At 43.5% G+C, this 16,515-nt stretch overlaps 1 protein-coding gene across 3 annotated transcripts in view; it reads right to left on the bottom strand.

Annotated features, from left to right (window-relative positions):
* The window catches only part of LOC147684078 (dehydrogenase/reductase SDR family member 4-like), a 90,185-nt gene extending 79,076 nt beyond the window's left edge, over window positions 1-11,109 (bottom strand). For 2 of the 3 annotated variants that reach the window (XM_086944433.1, XM_086944434.1), the window contains exon 1: window positions 10,835-11,067. The gene's annotated coding sequence lies outside the window, so the exon portion shown is untranslated. The other variant, XM_086944435.1, reaches the window with a different exon arrangement.
* Between the last annotated feature and the right edge of the window lie 5,406 nt (window positions 11,110-16,515).

The raw sequence follows: 16,515 nt of genomic DNA, 5'->3' as shown, positions 1-16,515 counted from the left end.
TCTATAGCGCACGGCCACTCCACGGAGTATCCCGGTGCTTTATCGAAGGAAACCCAACCGAAGAAGGGAGAACATAACACTGAGAGGACGTACAGACACAGGAAGCAAAATCAAATTAAGGGAAAAGCCATGTCTTAAGGGCCTTTCGGAAGGACAGAAGGCTAGAGGTCTGTCTCAAAGAGATTGGGAGGTCATTCCAAGCATGAGGAGCTAAGTAGCGAAAAGACCGTCCTCCAGCTCTAGCACGCTTGATAATGGGAACACTCACTTTTGATAGGGACGAAGATCTGAGAGATCTGGGGGGGTTATACCAGGACAATCGTTTGGAAATATATTTGGGGCCTATGCCATGTAGGGCCTTGAAAGTCGTGGTCAAAGTTTTAAACAGAATCCTTTTAGCAATAGGAAGCCAATGTAGTGTTGAGAGAAGATCAGTGGCTCTGGCTTTTCTTGGAAGACCAAAGATGGCTCGGGCTGCAGAATTCTGGGCGATTTGCAGACGCCTGACCAGATATTTGGGAAGTCCCAGAAACAAAACATTTGCATAATCCAGCCTAGAGCCAATCAGTGCCTGGACAATGATTTTTCTGTGCTGGATGGAAACTAGAGGGAGGAATTTACGAAGCATCCGAAGGATGCCGAAACATTTCCCAGTAAGAGATGAAATATGCGGTCCGAAAGATAACTCATTGTCAATCATAACTCCCAAATTTTTGGCTTTCAAAGTCGAACTAGTGGGAGGAAACATATCTTGCGGCCACCAGGGTTTCCAATCAGGCTCAGAGGTACAACCAAAGAAGAGCAACTCCGACTTGTCGGAGTTGCACTTCAGCCCATGACGTCCAAACCACTCAAAAACAGCGCTCAAACAGCCCCTGACCTGGGCAGCGTCAAACAGGCCATCCTTGTTGCTTACAAAGAGGAGCTGGGTGTCGTCAGCATAGGTGACAATCCGGGCGCCAAAAGACTCCGCCTGAGGTGGCATATCTGAATAACGGGGAAATACTGATTGTGATTCCTTGGGACTAGCATGAATAAATGCTAGCTAGAAAAGGGCCAACCTATCAGGTATTGAACTCAATCAAAAAGCGCAAATCACGGTATAAATACCAAACTCTTACTTAGGCGCTGTGGCTAAGTGTGTGCGGGGCGCTGGAAAAGTGTAGGTAACTAAAGGTGTATTATACAACAGTGTGTGGAAGCCACAAATAAAAAGTAACCTAACTAAGGAACAGGGTCATAGATACGTAGACAAACTAAGTATAGTGACAGGATAATGCATCATACGCTCATTGGATACCTGTATCATAGATTGAGAACTGAAATATACAAACATTACAGCATATGTGGACATGTGTGAATGTTATATACAGTGGAGGACAGCGCGAGATAACAAATTATGTAGGCATTGGTAAAAAACATCCACATAACAAAACAGTTAGAGAGTGCTAGCATGGTGGAAAAAGTCATTTATAAAAAATTATGTAAGTCCTCCGTGGTGTTAAGGCCAGCCGGAGCCTTCGTGTTGAATTGCAATATATATCTGCTTTCCAACTGCCGGAAGAGTTTGTCCCTGTTCCCTCCCCATTTGAGTGGCGGCACGCAGTCGATTACAGAGTACTGTAAGTGCTCAAGATTGTTGTTGTGTACCTCTTTGCAATGCCTCGCCACGGGGTAGGCTGGATCATTGTTGACTATGGCTCTGAGTGGTAGTATGCGGAGGTTGACTTGGAGCTTAGTGCTTCCTATGTAACGAAGCCCCCATTTACATTTGAGCATATAAACTGCGAATTTGGTCCTGCAAGTGAGTTTGTGTTTGATTTTGAGAGCAGTGTGTCTAAATGCTGACTCAACCATGGTTATGTTCTTGCCGAACTTACAAGCTCTGCAACTCTGACATTTTACAAACCCATTAGGCATGGGCGAAATTTGCGAATTCGCGTTCCGCGAATTTGTGAGAAATCGAATTCGCAATCCGCAAAATCCACGAATTCGTGCGAAATTGCAGATTTTTGTTTTTTGGAGTGTTCCCTGGGTTTTTTGCGTGTTCACGGGGCTTTTTGCGTGTTCGGGGGCCTCTTGCATGGCGAAGTTACCCATGCGGTCGTGTATGGGCACAGCACCCTCTGGTTCACCACTGCCACCCTCTGGTTCATCACTGCCACCCTCTGGTTCAACACTGCCACCCTCTGGTTAACCCCTGCCACCCTTTGGTTCACCACTGCCACCCTCTGGTTCAGCACTGCCACTCTCTGGTTCACCCCTGCCACCCTCTGGTTCAGCACTGTCACCCTCTGGTTTACCACTGCCACCCTCTGGTTCAAGACTGCCACCCTCTGGTTCATCACAGCACCTCTGGTTCACCACTGCCACCCTCTGGTTAACCACTGTCACCCTTTGGTTCACCACTGCCACCCTCTGGTTCACCACTGCCACCCTCTGGTTCACCCCTGCCACCCTCTGGTTCACCACTGCCACCCTCTGGTTAACCACTGTCACCCTTTGGTTCACCACTGCCACCCTCTGGTTCACCACTGCCACCCTCTGGTTCACCCATGCCACCCTCTGGTTCACCACTGCCACCCTCTGGTTCACCCCTGCCCCATCAGGTTCATCACTGCCACCCTCTGGTTCAACCCTGCCACCCTCTGGTTCACCCTTGCCACCCTCTGGTTCAGCACTGCCACCCTCTGGTTCAGCGCTGTCACCCTCTGGTTCACCCATGCCACCCACTGGTTCATCACTGTCACCCTCTGGTTCATCACTGCCACCCTCTGGTTCACCACTGCCACCCTCTACCGAGACCTTTTGTGACGCAGCGGCAGCACAAAAGATGCGCCATGGTGCTGGGTATTAACAATGTGGCGATTGTGTGAGATGCGTCACGTTGTAAAGCCCTGCGCCATCAGTAGGGGTTCCGGCACAGGGGAGGGCGTTCCTGCACAGGAACGCCTCCTAAAAGTGGCTGAGTGAAATCTACAGGATTTCACTCAGTCACTTTTAGGCCAATGCTGCGTCAAAACCCTGCGGCTGCTTGAAGCAGGTGCAAGGCTTGATGCAGCATTGGGGAGATAGGGTCCCCCAGAGCATTGCTGGAGCTGCGTCGCAAGCGCGACGCAGCTCCAGCAATCCCGCATCCGTGCCGTTTTTGCCACAGGGTGCGTCGCATTGTAAATGCATTCAATAGAAACAGGACAACCCACTAGTCCCCAAGGAACTGGGTAATTTAAGTTAAATAGAAGAAGGCTCCTTGAGGAATTATTTCCAATATCTCAATAATTTCTATTAAGTCTTATACAAGTACTTTACTTCAAAAGAAAACATAAGAAACATGGTATCTCCCAATTTTTTTTATATATTGTTTAGAAAATGATCCTTTAAATTTTTTTACAAGATTCTAGGAGTTCAGATGATAGGCAACAAACAACACTACAATTTAATTTCTGTTATTGCCTTTGAGGACCTAAAGCCTTGTATTAATTGTTCAACTAAGTGTGTCATCTGGTGGTTATCGCACTGTTTAGGGTGATCGCATCCCCTTTTAATATGGTTTTTTAAGTTATTACACTCCTTTCTAAGATGGCCGCCACTCGCGGTGATTCGAACGCTACCATATGCGCATGCGCTCAAACTCGAGAGTGTGTATTGACGCTCACGAGCGAAGCATACAGACGCCGACGGAGACCTGATTGATACGGTCGCGTCTGTGGAGCTTTCCAAGTAAGTCCCTTGCCCAGATAAAATCACGGACATGTTAGTTGGCTTCCTAATAGGTGATTGTCTAAGTGAGAATCACGGACATGTTAGTTGGCTTCCTAATAGATGATCGTTTAAGTGACTCGATATTTTCGTTTGTTCCCCCCGCAGTTTATATGGTTGGCAGGCTAATTGAAAGCCGAGGTGTGCCCTGGTGCACGTGATTATAAACAAGACATAAAAGAGTGTCAAGTGGAATCAAGGTGGAGGTAAGCTCCATACCTGTTACTGTACTATACGATTGCCTATGGGTTAGAACTACATACTGAATCTGTGCAATGTTTACCTAGGAGTGGTGTCAATTACCCTGAGAAGTAGTGGTGGATTGAGGCTTTGGAAGACATCCTGTCTAGTGAGTATAGAGAAACCTGACATGAGGTGTTAAGGAGTTAAGGGTTGTATATGTGTATATATATTGAGTAAGGTTTTTGGACACACTGGGTGTGGTGATGGTATTTTATTGTAAGCAGACGATCAAATATTGGACATAAGTAGCTGGATCCTTTATACTGACTGTGTATATATTGTATATGTTTTTGTAGATTCCATGTGCAACGTTTAGTCCTGAGGATGGTCTCGGTGAAAAGCATATAATAGAGACCGAAACGTCGACGCATATACACCGTTTGGTTCATAATTATCCAAACAAGGATTTGTATATATTATATTGATGGATTAGCTGACTGCATGTACAGAAGCACCCTATGTATATATTTGTATATTACATACTGTACCAACGGTGTAACACACTACAGGAAATGTACAGGAAATTGTAGCATTGTAAATGCGGCGCACCATGGGTGGCGGAGCTGCTGCGCACAATAACTGGTGCATCCCTGGGGATGCACCAGTTATTGTAAATCTGCCCCTATACATTTAGACAATGAGGGAGCCCTTACTGATTAGACAGTAGAAAGTACTCCAGTTGAGTAGAGGTATTGCACAAAAAGGTGGCATCTTCGTGGACAAACACGCAGGGCGGGATTCATTCTGCCCCCTGTTAGACTCGTTTTTTGTGCCCTTCGGCCTTCTGTTAGACTCGTTCTTCCCTTGTTTTTCTGCCCTTCTGCCCTCTTTTAGACTCGTTTTTCCCTTGTTTTTCTGCCCTTCTGCCCCGTTAGACTTGTTTTTTGTGCCCTTCTGCCCCGTTAGACTCGTTTTTTGTGCCCTTCTGCCCTCTGTTAGACTCGTTTTCCCCTTGTTTTTCTGCCCTTCTGTCCTCTGTTAGACTGATTTTTTGTGCCCTTCTGCCCTCTGTTAGACTCGTTTTTCCCTTGTTTTTCTGCCCTTCTGCCCTTTGTTAGACTGCTTTTTGTGCCTTTCTGCCCTCTGCATCACCACATCATCACTCAGCGGTACCCCAGCATCGCTCAGCACCACCACATTATCACTCAGCACCACCACATTATCACTCAGCACCACTGAACACCACCACAACATCACTCAGCACCACCACAGCATCACTCGGCACCACCACAGCACCACCACAGCACCACTCAGTGCCACCACAGCATCACTCAGCACTGCCACATTATCACTCAGCACCACCACAGCACCACTCAGCACCACCACAGCATCACTCAGCGCCACCACAGCATCACTCAGCACCACCACATTATCACTCAGCACCACCTCAGCACCACTCAGCACCACCAGAGCACCACTCAGCACCACCACAGCATCACTCAGCACCACTACAGCACCACTGAGCACCTCCACAGCACCACTCAGCGCCACCACAGCATCACTCAGCGCCACCACATTATCACTCAGCACCACCACAGCACCACCACAGCATCACTCAGCACCACCAAGGCATCACTCAGCACCACCACAGCACCAATCAGCACCACCACAGCACCACTCAGTGCCACCACAGCATCACTCAGCACCACCACAGCATCACTCAGCACCACCACATTATCACTCAGCACCACCTTAGCACCACTCAACACCACCACAGCATCACTCAGCACCACCACAGCATCACTCAGCACCACCACAGCACCACTCAGCACCACCCCAGCATCACTCAGCACCATCCTAGTATCACTCAGCACCACCACAGCACCACTCAGCATCACCACAGCACCACTCAGCACTACCACAGCACCACTCAGCGCCACACCAGCATCAATCTGCACAACCATTCAACAACAACTGGTTTAAATATGTTCTCTCAATGTTTCAAACGTTATTACAAATGTCACAAAAAGATGTTAATATTTCACTTCTGATCTTGGATTTTCGTCACAATAAAATACACTGAACAAAATCTTCACAAAAGTTATTTACAAAAGTTTAAGCTATTGCCATTATAAATTAAAATCACTTTTATTTACGTATTAATTATTTAAAAAAATTAAAAGCCATTGTAATTTGTAATATCAATACAGCTAAGTCACGTAAGTAGAAAACATGTTGCATTACAAATGCTATAGGTGTCACATTTGCGAAAGTTATAACTACTGGCATTGTAAATGACAAAGCTATTAATTTAGCTATTTTCAAAACCAACACATAAATAAAAAAAATTGTCATTTACAAGACCAATAGCTCAAACTTTCCTAATGCGAGACCTATTGCATTGCAAATGCTTGTTTTTAAATCTGTCAGTGCTTCCTGTTGAGGTTTAATCTTCGTGACAGGCGCCTCATTGCCTACTTGTAACTATTCTCTGACCCTGCTTCAAGGGTCAGAGCAGGGTCAGAGAATAGTTGCAAGTAGGCAACGAGGCGCCAGGAAGCACTTACAGGCTTACAGCAGCAGGTGCCCAAGTTGAAGTTAATTTCTTTGTAACCCTTTTGTAAAAGGTTACAAAAAATTAGCTTCAACTTTTGCACCTGCTGCTGTAACCCTGTAAGTGCTTGATTCTAAATTCGTCCCCGCTGATTCGCGGATATTTCCGCGATTTTGCGAGATTCGCGGATCGCAAAATCTCGGAAAATCCGCAAATTCCGCGAGCGGAACGAATTTTCAGCCCATGCTTAAAACCCATTCACCTCAGATAATCAGTTGGACTTGGTAGAGACTTCTGGGCTGTTCCTCACCGAGGCATCTCTCATGGAGAATGCTCTCCTGTATGTAATGTCAGGTGTATGTGCTATAAGGTTGCCCAATATAGGGTCAGATTGTATGATACCCGAGTGTTTGTGGACTGTGGCTCGTATAGCTCTCTCCTCTGTGTTGTGTGTAATGATCAATCTAGGAGTGACCATGCTTTGGGTTCAGAGAGGATGGCAGCTGCACTTGGAACCTCAACAACGGTTGGGCCTTCAAGGAGTTCATCTCTCGGTGTCGTGTTGGCTCTTTCTATGGCTTTGCGTAGGATGCTATGGGAATAACCACATGCCCTGAATCTTTCTGCCGCTTCTTTTTGACACATCTGTAGATCCTCTTTGTTGCTACAGATTCTGGCTATTCTTAACATCTCCCCATAGGGGATGCTTCTGATGAGGTGCCTGGGGTGGAAACTGGAAGCATGTAGTGTAGAGTTCCCTGCAGTGGACTTGCGGTGTAGATTGGTGTGCATGGTACAGTTTGTAATGTAAAGATTAACAACAAGAAATTCTATGGATGATGCACTAATAGCTCTCCTGGGACTCTTCTCATTTCTGTGGGACCAGACAATCAGAATGCTTCATTTGCCATTTTTGTTGGTACCCTCCGGTGATCTTGGTAGTACTACATTGCTGAAGCTTAATTTCTCTCAAACAGCCAAATCACAAAAAACACGCTTGCTGAGTGAAGATCTCCCTTTGTCCTGGACTCTGCTTGGGGAATCAGCCCAACACTTTCCAGGCAGGAGCTGTGGTAGATGAACCATTTATTTGGACAGCTTCATGCAGATTCCTCAAACAGCCCCAAAGTTATGAGCGAAACAAGAAATCAATTTCCGATAGCGGTAGAAAGCTTACTTATAAACGTGGGCAAAGACTGAAGGCTTGGTGCCACAAAGGAAGTGTGTGGAATTTTAAGAACTGAAAAAGTTTTTTAAATGAAATGTGTTTTATATGCTTTATGGTTTGTGAAAACCAAATAAAGTTACTTTTGACTGACTGACTGACAATTTCCTATGGAAACTCAGACTTTACGATAACTAAACAACATATATGTTCACTGAAAGAAAACCAAAGTGAAAGTGGAGTTAAACATAAGTAAGCTAGTAAAACCTCTGAAATACACCAGTTATACATAATTAACATATGTATAACTTGCACCACCATAGATTTCAGATATCAACAGTGATATAATATGCGAGTCATACTTATGGAAATTACCTCCGGCAGGAGCTCCTTTCTTTGGGATTTTAGGAATGAGGGAAATACTCTAGGTAGGACTATGGCCCATCTTGGGCATTCCTCTGAGACTATACCATATGGGAACGGCTCAAGGACTAAGACTGCTGACAACTGGGTCCTGGCTGATGGCCTGATATAGATCTTGGTAACACGGTCACAATGGTGACGGATATTCCATCCGTCGAAATATAAATCCCATAGATTTAGATTTAGATTTATTTTATTGTACAGGAAATAAAAAAAAACCTTATTTACATTTATAGTATAAAGAGAAGAAAGTGATAGGGAATAAGAGGATTTAAATTTTGGCGGACAGGGTATCCGTCACTATTGTGGAGAGGATTGGGGAGAGGATGTGGTATAATGGCTAGAGCGGTCGACCTCCAAGCTGGGGAATCAGGTTCAAATATCGGCAGCGACGCTCAACTTCCTGTGATTCTGGGCAAATCACTTCATCTCCCAATGCCTAGCAAAAATGAATGTGTCCATCTGTAACAAAACTGGTGCTCATGTAAAGTACTCCGATACCTTTGGGCCAGTTCACGCTATATAAAACTCCCCAAAAAATAAAAGAAAAAAATGTTTTATCCAGTCACCCCATAACAACTGCCACGTCTGCATCCTGCCCACCTGCCTTCTTTTTCACGTTTTTGGCAGCATTCTCCCAGTGAAACTACCCTCACCGCCCCAACCCATACAAACGTGTCAACAATAAATTGTAGTACATGGCTGAGCATATGCCAATACTTGTTATTCACTGAAACTCTGTTGTAGACAAGCAACGTGGTTTCAAACATTGTCATTCACTGTAACCCTTGTTATTGACCAGAAAAAACATGACCACTGAGAAAATGTGAATTCCAAGTCCTAATTCACAGAGCAAGTCGAACGCTTAACTGTAGGGCCATAATGTCTAACTTCCAGCAACTACTCTGAAATCAAACTATTCCCTGGATGGCCTCTTGTTTAATCAAAATTTAAAATCATACAAAAACAACACACACCAAAATACACATCAAAATACTGTGAAACAACACACCAACCTGCCACCCACCACAAACAAATCTACCACAACATAATTAATCAACAACATACGACACTAATACACACCACAAATTGTAACACAACACACATGCCAACGCACAAGACAACTTTTTAAAGCTAAGACACATAACACAACACACAGCTTACCAGAAAAGCGAACAAAACAGAAAACGACACACAAAATAAAACATGCAGCACCCACAACATACCAGACAACATACCAGCACAACACACTAGCACATAATAGTAGAGCGTATACAACACACAACAAAGACAACAATACACAAACCCACACAACAAACCAACACACCACAGCACAACACCTACCACAACACACACATCACCATATTAGAACACTTAAAGTACACACGTGCAAAATACAAATGGCAAGAACACCCTCAAGAGAACACCAATACGTGACATGTTATACAACACAAAACACACCATGCTGTGCAACTTACCAAACTATATTGCAACAATAGACCCTAATTCAACCACCAGACCAATACCATACTATGCACTATATATGCATCCAAGACAAACCCCAACACTCCCAACTCATCTACATACAACACTACAGACAACAGATTCAACAACACTTAAGGCAAAACATAGTACAGCCCATAATACTAAAATGCATCACACAATTCACAAGTCACTAGACAACACACAACGAAGGAAACAAACATACAAAACACAAGTAAACACAAAATATATAAAACAAACAACATAAGACTATCATAAAGCACACAACAGTTTTCAACCAACACCACGAAGAATACACACAGTGTAAATCATCTATACAAATGAAACTGCAGAACAGATTACACTGCATTTCAAAGAAGACTAACTCACGTCAGAATATACCAAGAAAAAAAGAAAAGCTCAACCCCAACATACTAACAAAAAAACAAACAATAGTTCTCAAAACATAAACATATCAGAGCTCCTAACACCAGTCACTACACTAAAAATAACACAAGCCACTCAAAACACTACAAAAAACATAAGAAACCAATATGCAACACAACAAAAACCACACAATATAAGACCATAACATTACATAAAATATCACATTATCAAATAACACACAACATACCACACCAGACCATGGGATCACAATATTACACGTCTTCATCACACATTAAATAGCACAACATAACGATAACATGACACAATGTAACGATGCAACACAGTTTAACAATACATGAATTAGCAGTCACAACAAAAAAAACCTCAGCACAGTGCAACACAAATGAACAGAGGCTTCGAAGAAGCAGTATATACATATGGAAAATTGATCTACAATACAGGTTTTATACCTACATACCGTTCATCCTTTGCATTTTTGCATTAAGTAAGTGCCGAGTATCAGCTGTGCAGAGTATATCAAGACAATTGAAAGAACGTTTCAAATTACCTCCAAGAAAACAAATTCCTTCCAAGAAAAGTGCTAAAATTACTAAATGTATTAACAATAAGCTGAAACACAAAAGTCCAATCAATTCGTCAATAATATTTTATAAGGGGGAGGAATATTGAGAACGCTGGCTAAATATCTGAGCTTCCCCGTATGTGTGCAGTTTGAACGATGTCCAACAAATAAAACAACAAGGAATGCACGTTAGTTCACCTTGGACTATGTCGCACACCCTGCTGAGTGTCAACCATCGCGGGTTACTTACTATAGGGTATTTTAGATAAATTCTCGCGTCAATAGTCATGTTACTTACTGAGTTGTCAGCGTGTTCTAAATGTGCTCTGCTCCCTGGTCACATGTGCATCACAGATTGTCATAGGCTCTGGGTGACCCTCTAAGCGACTGAAAAAAATGTTTTTTTGTAGCACAGCTGGGTAGCCAGTTTGTTATGGGAAAGTGTGAATGGGAGGAAATGGCGCCGCAGCTGGCTACGAGAGGTGCTTGCATGTCTCAATGTGCAAAGCTGGTCTGGACCCACCCCGCCAGTCTCACCTAGCAGCGCGTGTGGGCAGCAAGATATCACCGAGCCGTCAGCACCACAGATATATATATGTATGTATTCGGGCCCCGCCCCTCTTAACTCTCTGGCAACGTGGGGCGAACCATGGGCGCTCCGAACGTCTGCAAAACAACTGCAGACAATTAGCCTGACGTGTTATTCAAGTAATACCGGAGGGTAAACAAAGCTAAGTGTGTTCTAAGTCAAGCTCAGGGTCTTATGTACAAGCCCATTAGCCCCTTGCGCCGCACCTACGTCACCTTTTCCCATATTAAAAGTGACGCACCTGCTGCGCACGGGGCTTCTTGTGTGTGTAGATCAGAGAGGAGCGCAAGACGGGTCCCGCAGCTCCAGCAGGGGGAAGGGGGCCCCAAGGGTGTCCTGCTCGGTGGGCCCCTCAGCATAGGGTGACCGCCCCTTAGTACATTTCACGGACAGCCCGTTAATTGGATCTCACGTCCGTTGTGCATGAAGATCCCTCTAAGACGCCTTTTGTCCGTAATTTCGGGGGGTTGCAGTCAGGGCACAAGCCCTAAACAAGCATTGGCATAGCCAATAGGTCTCGCTTTTTAGAATGTAAGTGATTTTTCCTAAGAATTTGATTTGTGGTGAGTTGTATTATGTGTAGTGTCTGTGGTGTTTATTGTTTTATTAGTATGTGTTAGGTAATGATATGGATGTGGTAGAGGGGTAGAGGAAAGAAGAGGGTAGAAGGGTAGAGGGTTATAGCGTTAGTAGAGGGGTAGAAGAGGGATAGTAGAGGGCTATAGGGTTAGTAGAGGGGTAGAGGGATATTAGAGGGCTAGAGGGGTAGTAAAGAGGTAGATGGTTATTAGATGGGCATAGGGTAAAAAGTGTAGATGAGGGTATAAGATGGTTAGAGCGATAGTAGAGTGTTTGAGGAGGGGTAGTAGAGTGTTAGAGTGGTAGAGGGGTAGTAAATGAGTAGAATTGTAGATGTGTAGAAGTGTAGAAGTGGTGTAGTATAGGAGTAGAAGAGGGTTAGTGTAGGTTTTGAAGAGTGGTAGTAGAGGGGTAGTTGAATGTAGGTGATAGGTTCTATACAACCTTTATTGAAAGGTGCCGTATTGGTAGCTATGGAGATCTGCCTTCTGTTTAATTTGCAAAGCAATGCAATGCATTACAATTTTAATAGTATGTAATCTTATGAGTTACCAATTAAAAGGAGACTTGTATAATGTTTTTTGTACAAAAATATGTACTTATTTTAAACATACCCTACTAGTCTTTTTATTAGGCTAAAGGTTAAAACATATAACTCAACACTTAATGGTGTCATGTCGTCTCGCCTGACCCTGGTGCTCGGACAGGGCAGGTGGACGCGGAAGGGGCGGAGTTAGGAGGGAGGAAGAAGGCGGGCAGTTAGGGCGCACTGTAGAGAGAATAAAGAACTACTGCCCTGAGCTCCCGTCTCCGTGTTTCCTTGGGGGGGCCCGATTCGATAAATAGCATATAGTATATTACCATAATCTATATTCATCTCTAGGGGTGAACAAAAGTAAACAAACCCAATATTATTAAAGAGTATATGTTTATAGTGTTAGAGGGTTAGTACAAAGGTAGAGTTGTAGTGGAGTGTTAGCTGGGAAGAAGAGGGGTATTAAAGGCTTACTAGTGTAAAAGGTTAGAGGGGTACCAGAGTGTTATTAGAGGGATGATAGAGGGGTATCTGTTTATATGGGTGGGTACACAGTGCTATCTGTAATTAAATGGTTGTGGTAGAAGGGTAGAGGAGTAGATTAGGGGTAGAAGAGGGTATAAGGGTAGAGGGTTATAGTGTTAGTAGAGGGGTAGAAGAGGGATAGTAGAGGGCTATAGGGTTAGTAGAGGGGTAGAGGGGTATTAGAGGGCTAAAAGTTAGTAAAGAGGTAGAGGGGTATTAGATGTTTATAGGGTTAGAAGGGTAAATGAAGGGTATAATAGGGGTAGAGCGATAGTAGAGTGTTTGAGGAGGGGTAGTGGAGAGGTGGAGTGGTAGAGGGGTAGTAAAGGAGTAAATTTGTAGAAGATGTGTAGAAGTGGGGTAGTAGAGGTGTAGAAGAGGGTTAGTATAGGTGACGGGGTATTATCAAATTAAGGCTACATAGCCCATCAATGAGGAATAAACAGGAGGGGTGTCTTGAAAATAGATTTACAGATTAAACCACAGAGTAGTTACATTACCTTTTTGTACATGGCAAACTCCGTGTTTTTCAGTGATATAATGTAGTTTGGTCAAATTTCAGTAAATATTTAACAGCAAATGTATGGCAATTGGAACACGCGAATGTGCAACCATTTAAAAAATCGCACATATGTAACGTATTGAGGCAATCTAAATGAAGGGTTAACTATTAGGGAAGTGTATGATTTTCAAGCCTTCAGAGCACAAATGTAAATGTAAATGTGTTTGTATTTATATAGCGCACTTCTACCCTCAGGTCTCGTGGCGCTGTATTCATACAGCTGTGGAACCCTTCCTGGCTTTCCTGTGAAAAGTCCACTCTTGGGCACCCCCAAGGTGAAGCCAGGCATCCAAGAGCTGCTGGGGCAGTTGTGGAGATTAAGCAAGCTATTGCCTAGAGTCACAGAGTGGGACCCATGATTAGACTAGGCACCGAGGCAAGAATTATCAGGTCCGGGGAGATTGAGTCCAAGAGCCGCGGATTGAACCCTGGTCCCGGGCCAGACCTCTGCATCAGGGTTTGCCGCTCTAACCATTGAGCCACGCTTCTCCACAAAACACCACACACACTTACTTTTGTCAGAAATACATTCTTTAAATTCTTTTTAAAGTTTTATACAGCTCAGATTTCCTCCAAGGGAGTTGCAGCACTTTACACGAGCACCACATTACATTGCACAAGGGCAGATTGCTATGTTTTCTTTAGGGAGAGGGAAATTAGGTGATTTGCCGCATATCATAGGACATTGAGAAGATGCTGGTACTTGAACCTTGTTCCCCAGTTCAAAGGGTAACTTTGGTTGTTATACAACTTGATCTACCTTTCACCTAATAACAAACAATGGGTGGTTGTTTGCATTGTATATGTGCAGGATATCAAATACAGTTACTGAGATATGATTAGCTAAACGAAAAAAGGAAGGACTAACTTAAAGATCTCACTGCCCCCTTTCATAATTTTCACAATGTGGGGCCCAGGGTAAAGGACAGGGCATGTTTGGCCAAGTCATCCCCATCAGCCCAGTGAGTTTTCCAGATCAGAAAAGTAACTACATTTACAACTGCATTGAGAAGAAAAAATGACTAGTCGAAACAAAGCGGAGGATGAAGACTTCAAAGGAAAATAGCCACAACTATTTTCCATGTTTTGTAACCTAACCTATTATTCATTGCCCCTCCGCATCCTTCAGTGTGTCAGTGCAATTCACTCCTGTAATAATTCATTATTGTCTCATCCTGCTACAATCGCTGCCTATCATCTACCATAGATAATTAATTAATGTTGTATCCTGCAACAATTGCTACATTTGATAAAAACCCAATAAACATTGTTTAACAATCAAAAGGCTCACCATCCCATCTTTGGTCACTCAAAATGCAACACCAAAAGGTAAATCCTGGTCATAGAGGAGCGCAAGGTAAACCTGGTGGTATAACTTGTAAGTCTGGTCTTCAAACACCTTGTGAGCAATCCACCATACATTAAACCAAATGTAAGCTATGATACCAAATCAGAGAAGTATGTGTAGAAAAGGAGTTCCCTGAAATCCTTTGTGAGCCGCCATACAATTTGAGCTGCAGAGTTCTATAGCACCTGAGGGACCAATAGAGGCCCTTATCTAAGCCATGGTACACCCCAATATTGTACTCCATCCGCAAGCCAATAATGACAGTGCCTGCAGAATGCCATTCCTCAAAAGTGAGGACCAACAAAATTATGCTAACACCTACAGAAGAAATAGTTTGAGGAGATGGCATAGATCTAAGATGTCAATTTTCGAACAGTGTCAGTTTTAAAGTCCAGGTTCTTCACTCAATTTACAAGCTTATGACAGATGCTCCATATTTTTGGACCGGAATTTGAGCCCAGAGGTCCGCACGAGTTCCAACTTTCACTCAGCCCATACAAATCCACCCTTCTCCAAATATTGTCTAAAGAGAGATTCTGTGAAACAAATTTAGGAGGTCACAAATCAAAAGAAAAATGATAAGCCTAATCAGAGAACAAGCAAGCCAGCTATGGCACAGCGGTGAATCTAATCCATTTCGAGATTAAAAGGGCATTCTTGACTGATCTCTGGTATGAACATTTGTATTTTACTGCACGCTTATAGTATTGAAGGACAAGGTGCTGTAATTGCTTGGTACTGACGGCTGGATGGAAGAGGAGTGGGCATTCGTTGGGTGAGTGGTTTTGTTATGTATGCTATTGTTACTACCAGTTCTTATTATCGCAAGGCAAGCCACTTTTGGCTTCCACTATGAGATTTGTTGTCGCTACACCCCAACGAGATCTGGGTGAGGAACCTTTAAATAATGCCCTGATATGGAGTAATCCTGAGTCTATGATACCCACATAGCAGCTGAATATTGTAATTTGCGTTCAATATGACAAACCCAATAAAGCACAAGTGGAAAATAAGCAGGACAGCCAAACCAATTAGATAAAATCCAAGAAAGTTGGTAGTGGATAGGCATTTTTTAAAGAAAAAGGAGGATGATTTTTGCTCAGAATAGTATTTCCAATCTAAATTTAGAAAGGCTTCTTATTCAGGGTACCTTTAAAAGAATTTACATTTGTTATAGAAACTGAGGGGCATATTACCAACGATTAGCGATATTTATCGCTAACTAGGCTTAGCAACGATTTTCTTATCGCTAAGCATTGACGGAAATTATCGCTGAGATAACGTGCTATTAGCTACGTTTATCTCCAAAGCGATAATTTTTCCGGCGATAGCGTGAATATCGCTGAGAATACAGCAATATTCACGCATTTACGACTAAATGTTCTTAGCCATGTTATCCACCTCCCATTGGATAACATGGCTAAGAACTGGTCTGGGCAGGTGTTAGTTTTGCCGATATCCGCGCTTAGCGCGAATATTGCCATCGCTAAGCCTGCCTTCCTAATAGGCGTTAGAGACGTTAGCGACTGCTTTCAGTCGCTAACGGGTTGGGAACGACCACTTTGCATGTCATTAGCGATAATTATCGCTAACATGCAAAGCGGGCCCCTAACCGCTCGCTATCGCCTACAAGCTGTCGTTAACTGCTGTTGGCGACAGCTTGCTAATAGGGCGATAGAATTTTTTTTCGCCCCCCCTTGATAATATGCCCCTAAGTTTATCTCATAGAAAATCTGCTCTTAAATGCTCCACCCTGCAAACACATAATCTGCTTGATGCTCAGCTTGCAAACCTTCTTTTGCTATTGTTTACATTTTAAAACTGCAACTTCAAGCGAGTGG

The sequence above is a fragment of the Lissotriton vulgaris genome, chromosome 11, assembly GCF_964263255.1.
Source record: "Lissotriton vulgaris chromosome 11, aLisVul1.2, whole genome shotgun sequence".
NCBI lineage: Eukaryota > Metazoa > Chordata > Amphibia > Caudata > Salamandridae > Lissotriton > Lissotriton vulgaris.
This window is presented reverse-complemented; position numbering and strand designations above follow the sequence as displayed.